The sequence below is a fragment of the Pteropus alecto genome, unplaced genomic scaffold (assembly GCF_000325575.1).
Source record: "Pteropus alecto unplaced genomic scaffold, ASM32557v1 scaffold77, whole genome shotgun sequence".
NCBI classification, from domain to species: domain Eukaryota; kingdom Metazoa; phylum Chordata; class Mammalia; order Chiroptera; family Pteropodidae; genus Pteropus; species Pteropus alecto.
The window spans coordinates 1,646,784-1,659,549 of NW_006440820.1; the positions used below are offsets into that span (position 1 = coordinate 1,646,784).

At 36.0% G+C, this 12,766-nt stretch overlaps 1 protein-coding gene across 1 annotated transcript in view; it reads left to right on the forward strand.

The window, feature by feature from the left end:
• The window catches only part of KDM6A (lysine demethylase 6A), a 198,137-nt gene that overhangs the window by 15,088 nt on the left and 170,283 nt on the right, over window positions 1–12,766 (forward strand).

The window sequence follows — 12,766 nt, forward strand, 5'->3', positions numbered from 1 at the left end:
ACCATCAGATATTTCATCCAAAACCTGGCTCACCAGTGTTGCCTATGTTGATTGTGTTTTTTTCTCATTCACATTGTACTGTTTGGGCTTTTGGTATGGTGAATGATTTTTGTTTGTACCTCAGACATTATGGATATCATGTTATCGGAGCTCAATTCCATTAATTCTTTTTTATGGTAGGTGGTCTCCTTGTTGAGATGTAATGCAAGGGGTGGGGATGTGCATGTTCAGCTTCTCACTGGGGCCTGTTGACAACCACCTGGGCAAAATTAGGGTACTCGGTCATACTGTCTTGACTGATGGGATACAAGTTCACCTCCTCCCTTGTCCTCACATTTTCCTGGCAAAAGTTGGCACCAGTTCACACCACTTTGTTGCCTCTGAGTGGAAGGTGTAAGATCAGCTTCCTGATGGGTTTTGCTTCCTCAGCAAGAGAGAAGAGGAGAGGTAACTCATACTACTCCTGCAGGGTAGAGTAGAAGCTACCTATTTGGTACTACTTCCTTGGAGCTAATGTGAGGTGCAGCGTGGTGGAAGCTCAGCCGACCCTCTGGGCACCACTGGCATGAGAGAATGAATGAAGCAGATTGTTGGCTATTTTGTCTAGCTTGGCTTCATTCAGTCTCACTCCTGGGTGAGTGTGGACGTTCAGTTCCCCACAGCCCTGCTGACACTAGGGATGGGAGGAAAGTGGAATGCTGACTGGCTCCACCTCATACCACTTGTTCAGTCTTGTTATATCAGGCCCGCGTGTGTAAGCGTGTGTGTGTGTATGTATGTGTGTGTATGTTTTAAAGTGTAGTAGTGACTAATCCTGCCTCACACAACTTTATCAAATAAGTCTTTGCTCCTGGATGATGTGGCGGCCCAGCTAGCCCTTGACCCTGCTGACACTACCTTAAATGGGTGAATCTGAACACCAGTTGCTTCTGCTGGGTGTAGGGTATGGAAGAAGAGTATCTCTTTCAGCCTCACCACTAACCCATTAGGGTTATTGGAGCACCCCCGTCCTTCTGCAGGGCCTGGCAGATCAGCTTCCTACTTAGCCTCATCCATACTATCCTGACAGGGGAACTGGAGCACCACCGTTTGGGGGATAGAAGATCAACTGCCTGTTTTGTCCTGCCAACACTACCCTGGTAGGGGACTTGGATTGACATTGCCTTCACTTCACTCTGGCCGAGTGGAAGAGGGTATGGAAGATTAGCTGCATGCTTTGCCCTACTGAAACTGGAGGGTTCACATGCATGTTTATGTGTGCAGATTTTCCACTGATGTTTGATGGGTATTGCTAAAAAGGTTTCTGTTGATAAGCTACCCTTTTCCCAGTCCTTTGGCTAGGAGGTAAAGGCTTTTCTTGGAGCTTTCTTTCCTCCACGACTGTTGATGGTACTGGATTAGGGACTTCTGAAGAAGCACCCTGTTATGAAAATATGTGTGGCAATAAGAAAACCCAAGGAACTCACTGCCTTGTCATTCCTCAAGTTTTGTTGTCTTCAGGAAGTCTGCTATCTTTTTTTCCCCCCATCTTCCGGATACTTCCTTTGTTTGTTGTATTATGTCCAGGAGTTTTTGTTAGAGGACCTGAGAGGAATGAAGCTACTCCATTTTGGTGGAACTAGGTCTTCCATTGACTTTTATAGTAGTGCAAGTTCGAATTGTGAAGTTTTACCTAAAGCTATTATGCCATGTGAATAAAGTAAGCTTTAAAAAATCAAATTTATAGGAAAATCTTAACTTTGACAATATCATCATAACATAGAATCCTCATTACAAAGCCATTTTCCTGTATCAGGGATTGACCCATAGCTGTATTACTTTGGGGACAAGGTTTAAATAACTGCAGTGCTTACTTTAGAACATCAAATGCTTTCTGTCATATTCTTTAAAGGAAGTACATATTTACATATACAGAGTGAACCTGGAAGATAAGCTGGGTTATAACAGAATGTCACTGTTTTGTTTTGCCATCAAACAGCAGTTACTCTTTAGTTTCCCATGCCAAATATACCAATGCAACAGAACATTCTACTCTTTTTGCAAAATCCCATCCCCAAATTCTTAAAACACTTAAAATGGACAAAGTAATTCAGAAGTTTTTAGAAGAAAGAGGAGAAGTGGTACATAGAGATATTTCACTATGAATTTCAATTGAATAGGCAAGTGAAAACTTAATAGGGAGGAAGTCTCAGTCCACTCTAGGCAGAGGATAACTAATTTTTGCAATGTACTTGTTACAAAATTCTACAATTTTAAAATGAGGGGGCTTTTATAATTCATTCTAGCTCTAAAATTTTATGATTTTTTTCCTTTTCGTTCTTTTGAACTTGTTGGAGTGCAATTTATATAGAAACTAAAACATGATTTTTTTAAAAATAGAAAATCTTGGAAAAAAGATTAACTCTTTAAATTTCTCTTAAGTTTAGCTATTTTATTTAAGAAATGAATTGATTTATTTTCTGAGTAATATGCTCATCATAATGTGGAATGGTAAATGTGCATTCTTTCATCCATTAGTTATTTTGGCTTGTGTTGTTTAATTTCCATATACTTGTGAATTTCTCAAAATTTTTTATTTCTAATTTTGTTCCATTTTTGTTAGCATAGCTGTTATAATTTTAATCCTTTTAAACTATGGAGACTTGCTTTGTGGTTTAATCATGGGGAGCGTTCGGTTTGTACTTGAGTAGAATGTATGTCCTGTTGTGTGTGGGGGGAAGTGTTCTGTAGATGGCTTTGAAGTCCTGTTGGTTTATAGTGTTTTTCAAGTCTTCTGTTTCCTTGTTGATCTGCTCTTGTTGATTATTGAAAGTGGAGTATTGTAGTCTCCAACTATTATTGTTGAATTGTATATTTGTTTTCAATTCATCTTTTGCTTCAGTTTTTTTGAGTTCTCTTATGTGTATATTTGTTTTTAATTTTTAAATTTTTGTATCTTATTGATGAATTTGTCATTAAAGCATGTTCTTCTTTGTCCCTAGTAACAATATTTGTCTCAAGGTATATTTTTTCTGATTAGTATGGCCACTCCAGCTCCATTTTGGTTACAGTTTTTATGGTACATATTTTTATATCCTTTTAGTTTTATCCTAGTTTCGTCTTTGAATCTGAAGTGTCCTTTTTAGGAAGCATGTAGTTAGGTCATGCTTTTTTACCTATTCTGCTAATCTCTCCTTTTTAATTGTGTTCAATTCATTTGCATTTTATATGATTACTGATAATGTAGGATTTACATCTGCCATTTTGCTACTTGTTTTCTATATGTCTTCCATTGTTTTATTCTCTTCTGCCATTTCTACTTTTTTTATGTGTGTGAGATATTTTCCAGTGTACCATCCTACCCTTTTCATTAATTTATCATACATTATTTTTTTAATGGTTGCCCTGGGACCTTACAACCAGTTCTGATTAACACCCACTTAATTTCAATGTATACAAAGACTTTGCTCCTATATAGCTCCATTTCCTCTCCCTTTGTGGTGTTATTGCCATATGTTACATTTTTATATGTTGTGTTCCCATCAACACAAATATGTAATTATTGCTTTATTGAGTGTCTTAAATCAGATAGAAAATAAATTTAACAAACCAAAAATGCATTTTATATTTGCCTGGGTAAATTACCTTTACTAGTACTCTTTATTTTTTCTTGTGTATTTGAGTTATTGGCCAGTGTTCTTTAATTTCCACATAAATGACTACCTTTTCTATTACTTGCAGTTCAGGTCTGCTAGTGACAAATTTAGTTTTTATTTATTTGATAATATTTTAATTTCTCCATATTTATGGATCGTTTTGCTGGCTATAGAATTCTTGGTTGACCATCTGTTTTTTTTAACACTTTTAACATATCCCATTGCCTTCTGGCCTCCATGATGTGTGATGAAGAAATCAGGTATTTTATTGAGGATCCCTTGTACATGATGAGTCACTTCTTTCTTGTTGCTTTCAAAATTCTTTGTCTTTTTACAGTTTGACTATAATGCCTCAGTGTAAATCTGTTTGAGCTTAATCTATTTGGAGTTCATTCAGGGATGAAATACATTTTAAAAATTAAATTTGAAAAATTTTCAGCCATTATTTCTGTAAATGTTCTTTCCTCAACAATCCTGTGACTGCTGATATGAAATTTTTGGTACATTTCATGATATCCCACAAGGTCTCTGAGGCTCTGTTCATTTTTCATTTTTTTCCCTTTCTGTTTCTTGACTGGATAATCTCAATTGGTCTGTCTTCAAGTTCATTGATTCTTTCTGCCTGTTCAGATATGCTGTTGAGCCTCTAGTGAATTTTTGAATTCAGTTATTGTACTTTCTATTTGGTATTTTAAATATATATGTAATTTCTCTCTATTGATGGAGTTGGCCCTCTGTATCCACAGGTTTAGATTTCGCATCCAGGTGGTGACATGTGTACTATGTAGTTAGGCCTATGATGCTTGCATCTGTACTGAACATGTACAAACTTTTTTCGTTGTCATTTGTCCCTAAACAATACAGTATAAATACTATTAAATAACATTTGCATTGTATTACGTATTTTAAGTATCCTAGAGATGATCAAAAGTGAGAGGATGTGTGTAGGTTATATGTAAATACTATGCCATTTTATATTAGAGTCTTGAGCATCCGTGGATTTTAATATGGGGATGGGGAGGTCCTGGAACCAATCCCTTGCAGGATGACTGTATTCTGTGTTTTTTTGGTAGAGTGTCCTTATACTTTCCTTTAGTTTGTTAGGCATGGCTTCTTTTAATTCTTCAAATATATTTATAATAGCTGATTTAAAGTCTTGTCTAGTAAGCCTATCATCTGGGATTCCTCTGGGACAATTTCTACTGATTGCTTTTTGTTCTTTGACCATACTTTTGTTTGCATATCTCAAAAATTTGGTTGAAAACTGGACATTTTAATAAAATGTAACAACTTTGGAAAACAAAATATTCCCTCTGTAGCATTAGTATTTGTTACTATTTGTAGTAGCTTCTTTGTTTACAGTACGTTTCTGAACTAATTTGGTAAGTCTGCATTCTTTGTCTTTTATTGCCACTGTTTATCTTAGTGTTTAGCTAGCTCATTATTAAACAAAGATTTCCTCAACTGTCTGGAACCAGTAAGTCTTTGCTAAGGGTGCTGCATGTGCAGGCAGTTGACAGTTCTGCCATAGCCTTCACTTTCATAATTGTGCATAGGTGTCATGGTCAGACAGACCCTAGGGACTTCTTAGGTTTTTCCTGGGTATGTGCATAGCCTGCATCTCTGCTTGGCCTTTTTAATTATTAGGTTTTTCATATTTGTTGGATCTTTTCAAAGCTGTTATGGACATCTCATTACCCTACCTTTCCATTTAAGGTTTTTGGTTATTCTATTGTTTGCCTTAATTGTTAACCCTCTGCTTCAGCAAGCTGTGAAGTTAAACAATTTTCTGGAATGATATTTTGACAAATATCCCTGGCGTAAAGGCTTTTTGCACTGAGCAAGCTGCAAATCAGGGTAAAAACAGATAGCTATGCAAGTGGGATCTTCCAGGGAGCCATCAGACGGGTCAGATAATTACGAATTTTCTGGGAATGAAGTTTTGGAGGAGAGCTTCAGTCTCCTCTGCTTGCTTTTCAGGCTACTAGTTTGTACTGCAAATCCATGTTGTTAGTTTTCAAGTCTACTTACTATGGAGTTGGCTGGGAGGCTGGGACTATGGCAAATTAAAAAGCCATAAAACTCTAGGATTTTTTGGGGGGGTAATTTTAATTTTATTTTGTATTTTTACTTTATCTTAATACATTTAACTTTAAACTTTTTGTTTATTATACCTAAATGTCACCATTAAATATTTCGGGCTGTGTCATTTTGAAATTTAGTGATGGACTGATGGCTTTAAAAATGTGATAGATATTGCAGAGTATATTAAGAGAATCTAGGAGGTGGTAAAATTCTGTCTATATCCATTTAATGGCTCAACTCAACTAGGGTCATGTAGACATAAAACTTGCAGTTGCGAGGAAAAACCCATTTAGGAGCAAACTGAGGTCCTTGGTTCCTGACAGAATGCCCCCTGACTTTTCAAATACAAAAACCAATTGTACAAAATCCTTATCAGGAGAAAACAGTAGCAACAGGATAGATGAAATTATTTGTAAGTGCCAATCTGGATGGTGGCGGCTAGCCAAGTGTGAAAGGAGCAGGACTGGCTGGAGGCTGGAAACCCTGGCTGCAGCTCATGCTCAGGACCCAGGGTGGAACAGTGCCCTCAGAAAGGCAAATGGTTAGTGCACTTAAAACCCCTCGTTTTCCAAAACAGTTCCTAGGACGCTTTTCACAAACAGTGAAAACTCTCTCGTTAACCACAATTTAGCCATTTTTCTTGAGCAAACCTTTCCCAGATTGCTGAAAGCTTTTGGTTAGTTTCTAGAGTTATCAAAAAGTTGATTATGACAATATTTGCCACTTTTCTCATTATGGAAGAATTGTTGAAGATCTTTACTTTTCATTGTTTTCGCTGATGTCACTCTGAGTTCTTTTTTAAAGGTAAAATTATAATTTCGTGCAAATCTTTTAGTTCTTATTCAGAACAACAGTTTTGTCATCTATTTTAAATGTTTTATGCAGAAAATTTTGGTTCTCAAAAACGGTAGCATAATTACATTGTTTGATCATGCACTACATACATTAATGGTGCTAGAATAACAATACCAACACTACCATGAACTATGAGGTTACTCACTGTAGCTGAGAATTTTTTGTAGTTATTGTTGTCTTAGGATATATTCCACTGGGAATGTTCGGTCAAATTACTGTTTTAAAATTACTTGAAATAATTATTCTCTATCTGGTTATGTTATCCACTGGCTACATAGGTTTATTTGTTTCATTTCGCTTTTGGCATTTTATTGATTGCTTTTTTAACTTGTAATTTTTGTAAAATATTTACATTGTTTTAAAATAAAATTACCATCATATTCCCTCCTTGACCATTTTTAAATTCTAAGTGTACTATGTTTTGTTTTAAAAATTAGAGACAAATACATGCATGCACACACACATCTTTATTTGCTTTGCGTGGATATTTTAGTACTGTTAACACTTCTAGATTTTGGTCTGTTCAGAGAATCGTTCTCTGTATTCCCTTCAATGATAACTTTGTACTCAAAAACCTTTGATTTCTTCTTGTTGACTGGACTGGCATCTGATGCTCCTCAACATTTGGGCCCCCATAAAACTTTAAAACTTCGGATTCTCTATATTTCCTCTTCATTTTTTCATTATCTCATTTTTATTTCAAGACTTGCTTCAAATGGTTCCCTTTTCCTTTTTATGAAGCTTTCTCTTATCCTGTAGAGGTAGAGCCAATTGCTCTTTCTGCTCCCAGAATATTTTTTCTTTTTAAATTTAATTCACTCTTTTTTTGTTAGTGATAACTTTATTGATATAATTTGCATAAAGGCATAGAGTTTTAATATACTTTTAAGTAAAAGAATACTTCCATTCCCTTTTCCATTCCTTTAGTTCTTTCTTTTGAAATTTATTACATTTCATATTGCTAATGGTGGTATTTTATTATTTTTTAAAAATTTTCGACTTTATTTTTTGCAGTGGGAGATAACCTCCCACCTAGCTGCTTTATATGACCCCATATATCCCTTCTCCCTCATAGTGTTATGTTTTTGGATTAAATCAATGTTTACATTATGAAGACTATATAAACAAGTGCTGCTTACTATGATTAATTTTCTCTTATATTTAGAAAGTTTTTTTTTTTTTTTCTTAAAGGAGTTAATTGACTTTTTTCAATGTCCCTCTCATGTTAGTAGCTATGGTGTGGTCAAGCATATCAGGTAACTGATCAGTTTTTTTTTTTTTTTTTTTAAATAGCCATATTCTTCAAAGATTGCTGTGACTGTGTAGGCTGCTAGGCTTATTGGACAGCTGGCATCCTAGGGCTGCAAGAAGCATAAGCTTAATAGCTAGTGCTTTGGTAGCCAAAATGGGGAAGCGGGCTACGTTGCCATTCCTCACCTTGATCTGTGCTTGGTGTTTCTGTTTCTATCCAGCATCTCTAGAGTTAAGTGTTTAGTCTTTAGCTGGTATGGCTAGAATTAAGTGTTTGGTTTTTAGCTGGTATTGGGGAGAAAATAATAGAGGTGGGACAGTTCCCTGGCAGCCTGTTTTAGAACAGATATAGAAGTTTCACTAGTTCTCTTTCAGTTTTTCCATAATCCTCTTTTTTTCAACTCCTGCCTGCAGTTATTAGGCCTTTCTAGGATTCTGCTGCTTGAATGGGCTTCTGACTTGTTGGGTAAAACCTAAGACACTGGCATTTCATCTGCTTATCTTTCAGAATTTTAGTCGCCTACTTTGTCTAACTCTTCTCTCTCTTTGTGGTCTGGTTTCTTACTCTATAACAAACCGTACCAAAACCACTATTTTGTTAGGTTCACAAGATCTGTGTATCAGGAATTTGCAAAGAGTACTGCAAGAATGTCTTCTTTTTTTTCTTTTTGGGACCTGAGCTATGATGTCTCATGGCAGAGGGAGACTCAGACAGCTAGGGCTCCAGGATCTACTTCCAAGATGGCTTCTTCATCAAATGTGTGGCACCTCGGCAGGGATGACTAGAAGGATGGGCTCAGCTGTAGCCGTCAGCTCAAGGGCCTACTTACTTACGGCCTTCCCAGTATGGTAGCTTTAGGGTAGTTGGACTTGTTTTGGCAACTCAGGGATCCCTGAGAGTTAGTATTTAAGAGGATCATGTGGAAGCTGCATGTCCTTTTATGACCTTTTCTCATTAGTCACAGGGTGCCATATCTGACCTAATCTATTGTTCAAAACAATCACAAAACTCAACCACATTCTAGAGGAGGGATCAGAAACTCCATCTCTTGATGGGGGCGTGGCAAGGTCACACTGCAGAAAAGCATGTGAGATATGGGGATATTGTTGTGGTCAGTATTGGAAAGTACAATCTGCCACACTTCTATTTGTTCTTAAGGGTGGCTATCTTTTAATTCCTTCACTCTTATTTCAGAGGTGTTGGGATGGCGCAGAGGTTAAACTCAGCTGTTCAAATTATCTTGTTTAACTAGAAGTCCTGTGTACGATGATTTTTGTTTTTAAGTAAATCTTGTTTCATTGAAGAATAATGTGAATACAGTTGAGTTCACATATCATAAGTGTGCTGGCAGTTTCGTGAATTATCACAAAGTGAACACATTTTGTAAATGCCACCCTAAATCAGGAAATGGAACAGTAGTAGCATTCCTGAAGCACCTCATGCCCATTTCTAGTTATTATTTCTACCCTCCTCCCTCAAGGTAACTATACTGATTTCTGTTATCATAGATTAGTTTTCTGTATTTTTGAATTTTACATGATGGAATCTTATAATACGTACTCTTGTGTCTGGTTGCTGTTGCTCAACAACACTTTTGAGATTCATCCATGTGTTGCAAGCAAGCACGACATCATTCAGTTTTATTGTTGAATAGTATTCTAACATAAAAATGTATGAATTTACTTAACCATTGTGCTGCTTATGTCTCCCATAATGGTTAAAACTCTCTGGATCTTCAGTCTCATTTGTTTACTTGTCTGATTGTCCCTTTAATAGCTTTCATTGCTTTTGCTTGCTACTCTTTAATTTTTCTCTTCCCCCCATGATTATTATTTTTATTATATTATCTCCCCTGTCTGGAGGACCTTTATCCATCATTCTTTCTGGAATATATGGTGAAACAAGAAGTAAGCCGAAAGGAAAGGTCTCTAAGTCAAAACATATCTCATAGTTCATGTACTGAAGTTTATCCATTTTTACTTCAGATTAGTCTAATGGTGACTGGTTATTTACTTTTCTGTCCTACAGAAGGTTAGAAGATGTAAATTAGAAGTTGCCAATTGCTAGCATACTTAGGTCAGATAGTGCAGTAGTAGAATTAAGTGACCATGTAAAAAAAAAATAAAGGAGATAAAAGCATAGCAATTTGAGGCTTAGTTTAGGGTGAATTCCTAATGGTCTTGTTTTATTAGAATAGCACAGTAAAATAACCATTTTTTTCCTTAATGATTGGTTAAATTGGTTATTGGTTTAATTTAACCAAAGAAGTGGTTTACTGGTGTTTTCTATATTGTTTAAGAGGATAGGGAAGTCTTAGAGAGATCATGTCTATGATAGCTTAAAAAAGTAGCTATAGTGGAAGCTTTCAATTGTCATTAAATCTGTCCAAATGGACAGTCTCACTCTCTAATATGACATAGGAATGAAGGTTACTTTTACTTCTTTGGCAAACCTTTCGAACAGTGTTTTTCAGAATCTTTTTTTTTTTTTCTGTTATGATAATGGGAAGAAATGTGTTTTACATTGTGATTCACTATGCAACATACATATTTTTTATACGTGGAAAATTTCCATAAAACAGTACTCTGGGAAGACACTGCTTCACAATGCTAAGGTTCTCTGTTCAGTTGGAATTATCTAGAATTGCATATTAGTGAAGTCTAAATGAGCTACTGAACAGAGAAGGCTGAGGAAGACATTTGTGGAAAAGAACTGTTGGGAAGAATATTTACACTAGGTTCAAAAGAAACCTGAGAGAGAAGCAGCTTCTTACTATTTTTCTTTTAAAACAGGTACTAAAATTTCAACAGCAGTTTTCTTTCATAATAGCTTTTGTCTACTTCAGATTGTCACCCTGTCTCCCCACCCCTGCATATTGTAACTTTCTACTTCCAGGAGGTGAATTGATGCATGATTATGGTTAAGAATAAATATACCATATAGTTTACTCAAACCTTGCAACATTATCTGTCCTCATTGTTTTTTAAAGTAAGCCTTTTAACACCTCTAAGGCTTAGTTTCCTTATTTGTAAAATAAGAATGATTGTACTTACATCCTGGATTTGTATAAATTGGATGAGGTAATGCATATAAAGTATACAGGGTTTAGAAGTCAGTGTTGTTAATAATTAACAATCCTAATCTGCTTGGTGAACAAGAATAGGATATGTCAAAATGATGTCTGGCATATGTAAATTCAGAAGATTTTTATGTCCTAGATAAAATTTTTTTGGCTGATGAAGAGATTCCAGGAACAGCAAGCACTATGTCAAGAGTAAATTGTGAGAAAGGTATTATTTTGGGGAATAGACCCAAAGGTGTAAGTAGTACTTCTGATGATTGTTGGTTCTAGGTATACTTTAAAATGTTTATTTTTCTCATCTTTCCCCATCCTAGCTCCCAGATTTTGACACTCACTAGCTATGAGGCCGAAAATAGATTACTTAAATACTAACGAAAGTTTGTGATTTACTTTTAGAAAAGAGTCAGACACAATTCAGGGTTTTCTCTATTGATAACATCACTTATTTGCATTTCATATGCTGTCTTGAGTGTTTGGAAAAAAGTGAGTAGCATTAGCAAATCTAGCCTAGAATCCAGCATAATACTGAATACTCCGTGAGAATATGAATTGACAGCATACTGTGGCCAAAAGAGTTGTAGAGCTAGTCTTAGTGTTAATTTTTGATCCATAATAGTAAACCTAGTTAAGATGTCTCTTCGTCCTACTACCTGCTTTGGTGACAGAAGCATCTGCAGTTTGCCAGGCTTCTCCGGAAATCAGACAACACTTTATTTTATTTTTAGGCGAAGCAACCCTTGGTTGACCGCACAGATTGCAAGGACCTTGTCATCTTACAATCCCTTATTTATTTATTATCTTTTAAATTTTTTACACCTACAGCACCTGATCTTTCTAGGTGGTCTCCCATCCAAGTACTAACCAGGTCCAACCCTGCTTAGCTTCTGAGATCATATGGGATCGGGCTTGTTCCGATAGGTACCCAGTAAGGAATTTTTCATAAACATATGTGGCATGGCTGTGGACTCAGACAACACTTTAGTTTATAGTTCCAAATTGTGGATGCTTCTTAGGCATTGAACCTATTAACTCTGAGTCATTTGCTCAGTATAAACATTCTGAGCATGGTGGTGATAGGGTGCATACATAAAAAAAAAAAAGATTATTTACCTTAACCATCTCTTTTATATTACTGGTCATGGTTTATGTTGCCACTTCTCTTTAAACAACAGAGGAAAGGGCAGAAACTAGTTTTGGAAGATGTTAGCACTGTAGCTAAAAATGATATGCCTCTGTTCCAGTGAAAGAAAAAGTGATTTTTCTCTAATTCTGAGACACAGCCCAGTTTCATTGCTTGTGTCCATCACCCTCTGGTATTCTACAGTGTTGTTGGAGATAAGAAATGTTACCTGCTGTCATGAAAATATTTTTTTCCTAGCAGAGAGGGTTTTGTTATATTTTTGATGCCTCTATCCCTGAGAAAAGGGCTGGGGAATTTTTCATAAACATACATTTAATGTTCATTGTGGACCAGGCAGACTAGAAATACTGAGTACTCTGTTCTCTGTGGAGAGCAACACTTGTGCTCCTATGACTACACCATGATGTGTGCTACAATACAGGTACCGTAAGTTGAATATAGGTTTTCCGTAGTAATGTTTGAGGGGAGAAAATAAGAGATAAAGTATCAGTATCAATTCCCTGAACTTTCTTTTTGAATTAAAAATTTTCCCTCAATCTTTTGGCTGCCTTTATGTTAAAATAAAAGGATGAAAAATAGAAAGGAAAAATGAAATTTTTTCTTGTTAGTGTATATTTCCTTAGATTGTCCCTCCCTGAGTACTTTATACTTTAGTAGTACACCATTCTTTCTCCATCCTGGCATGTCTATTTCTGTTTTTAAGTTTTGTCTTCCCT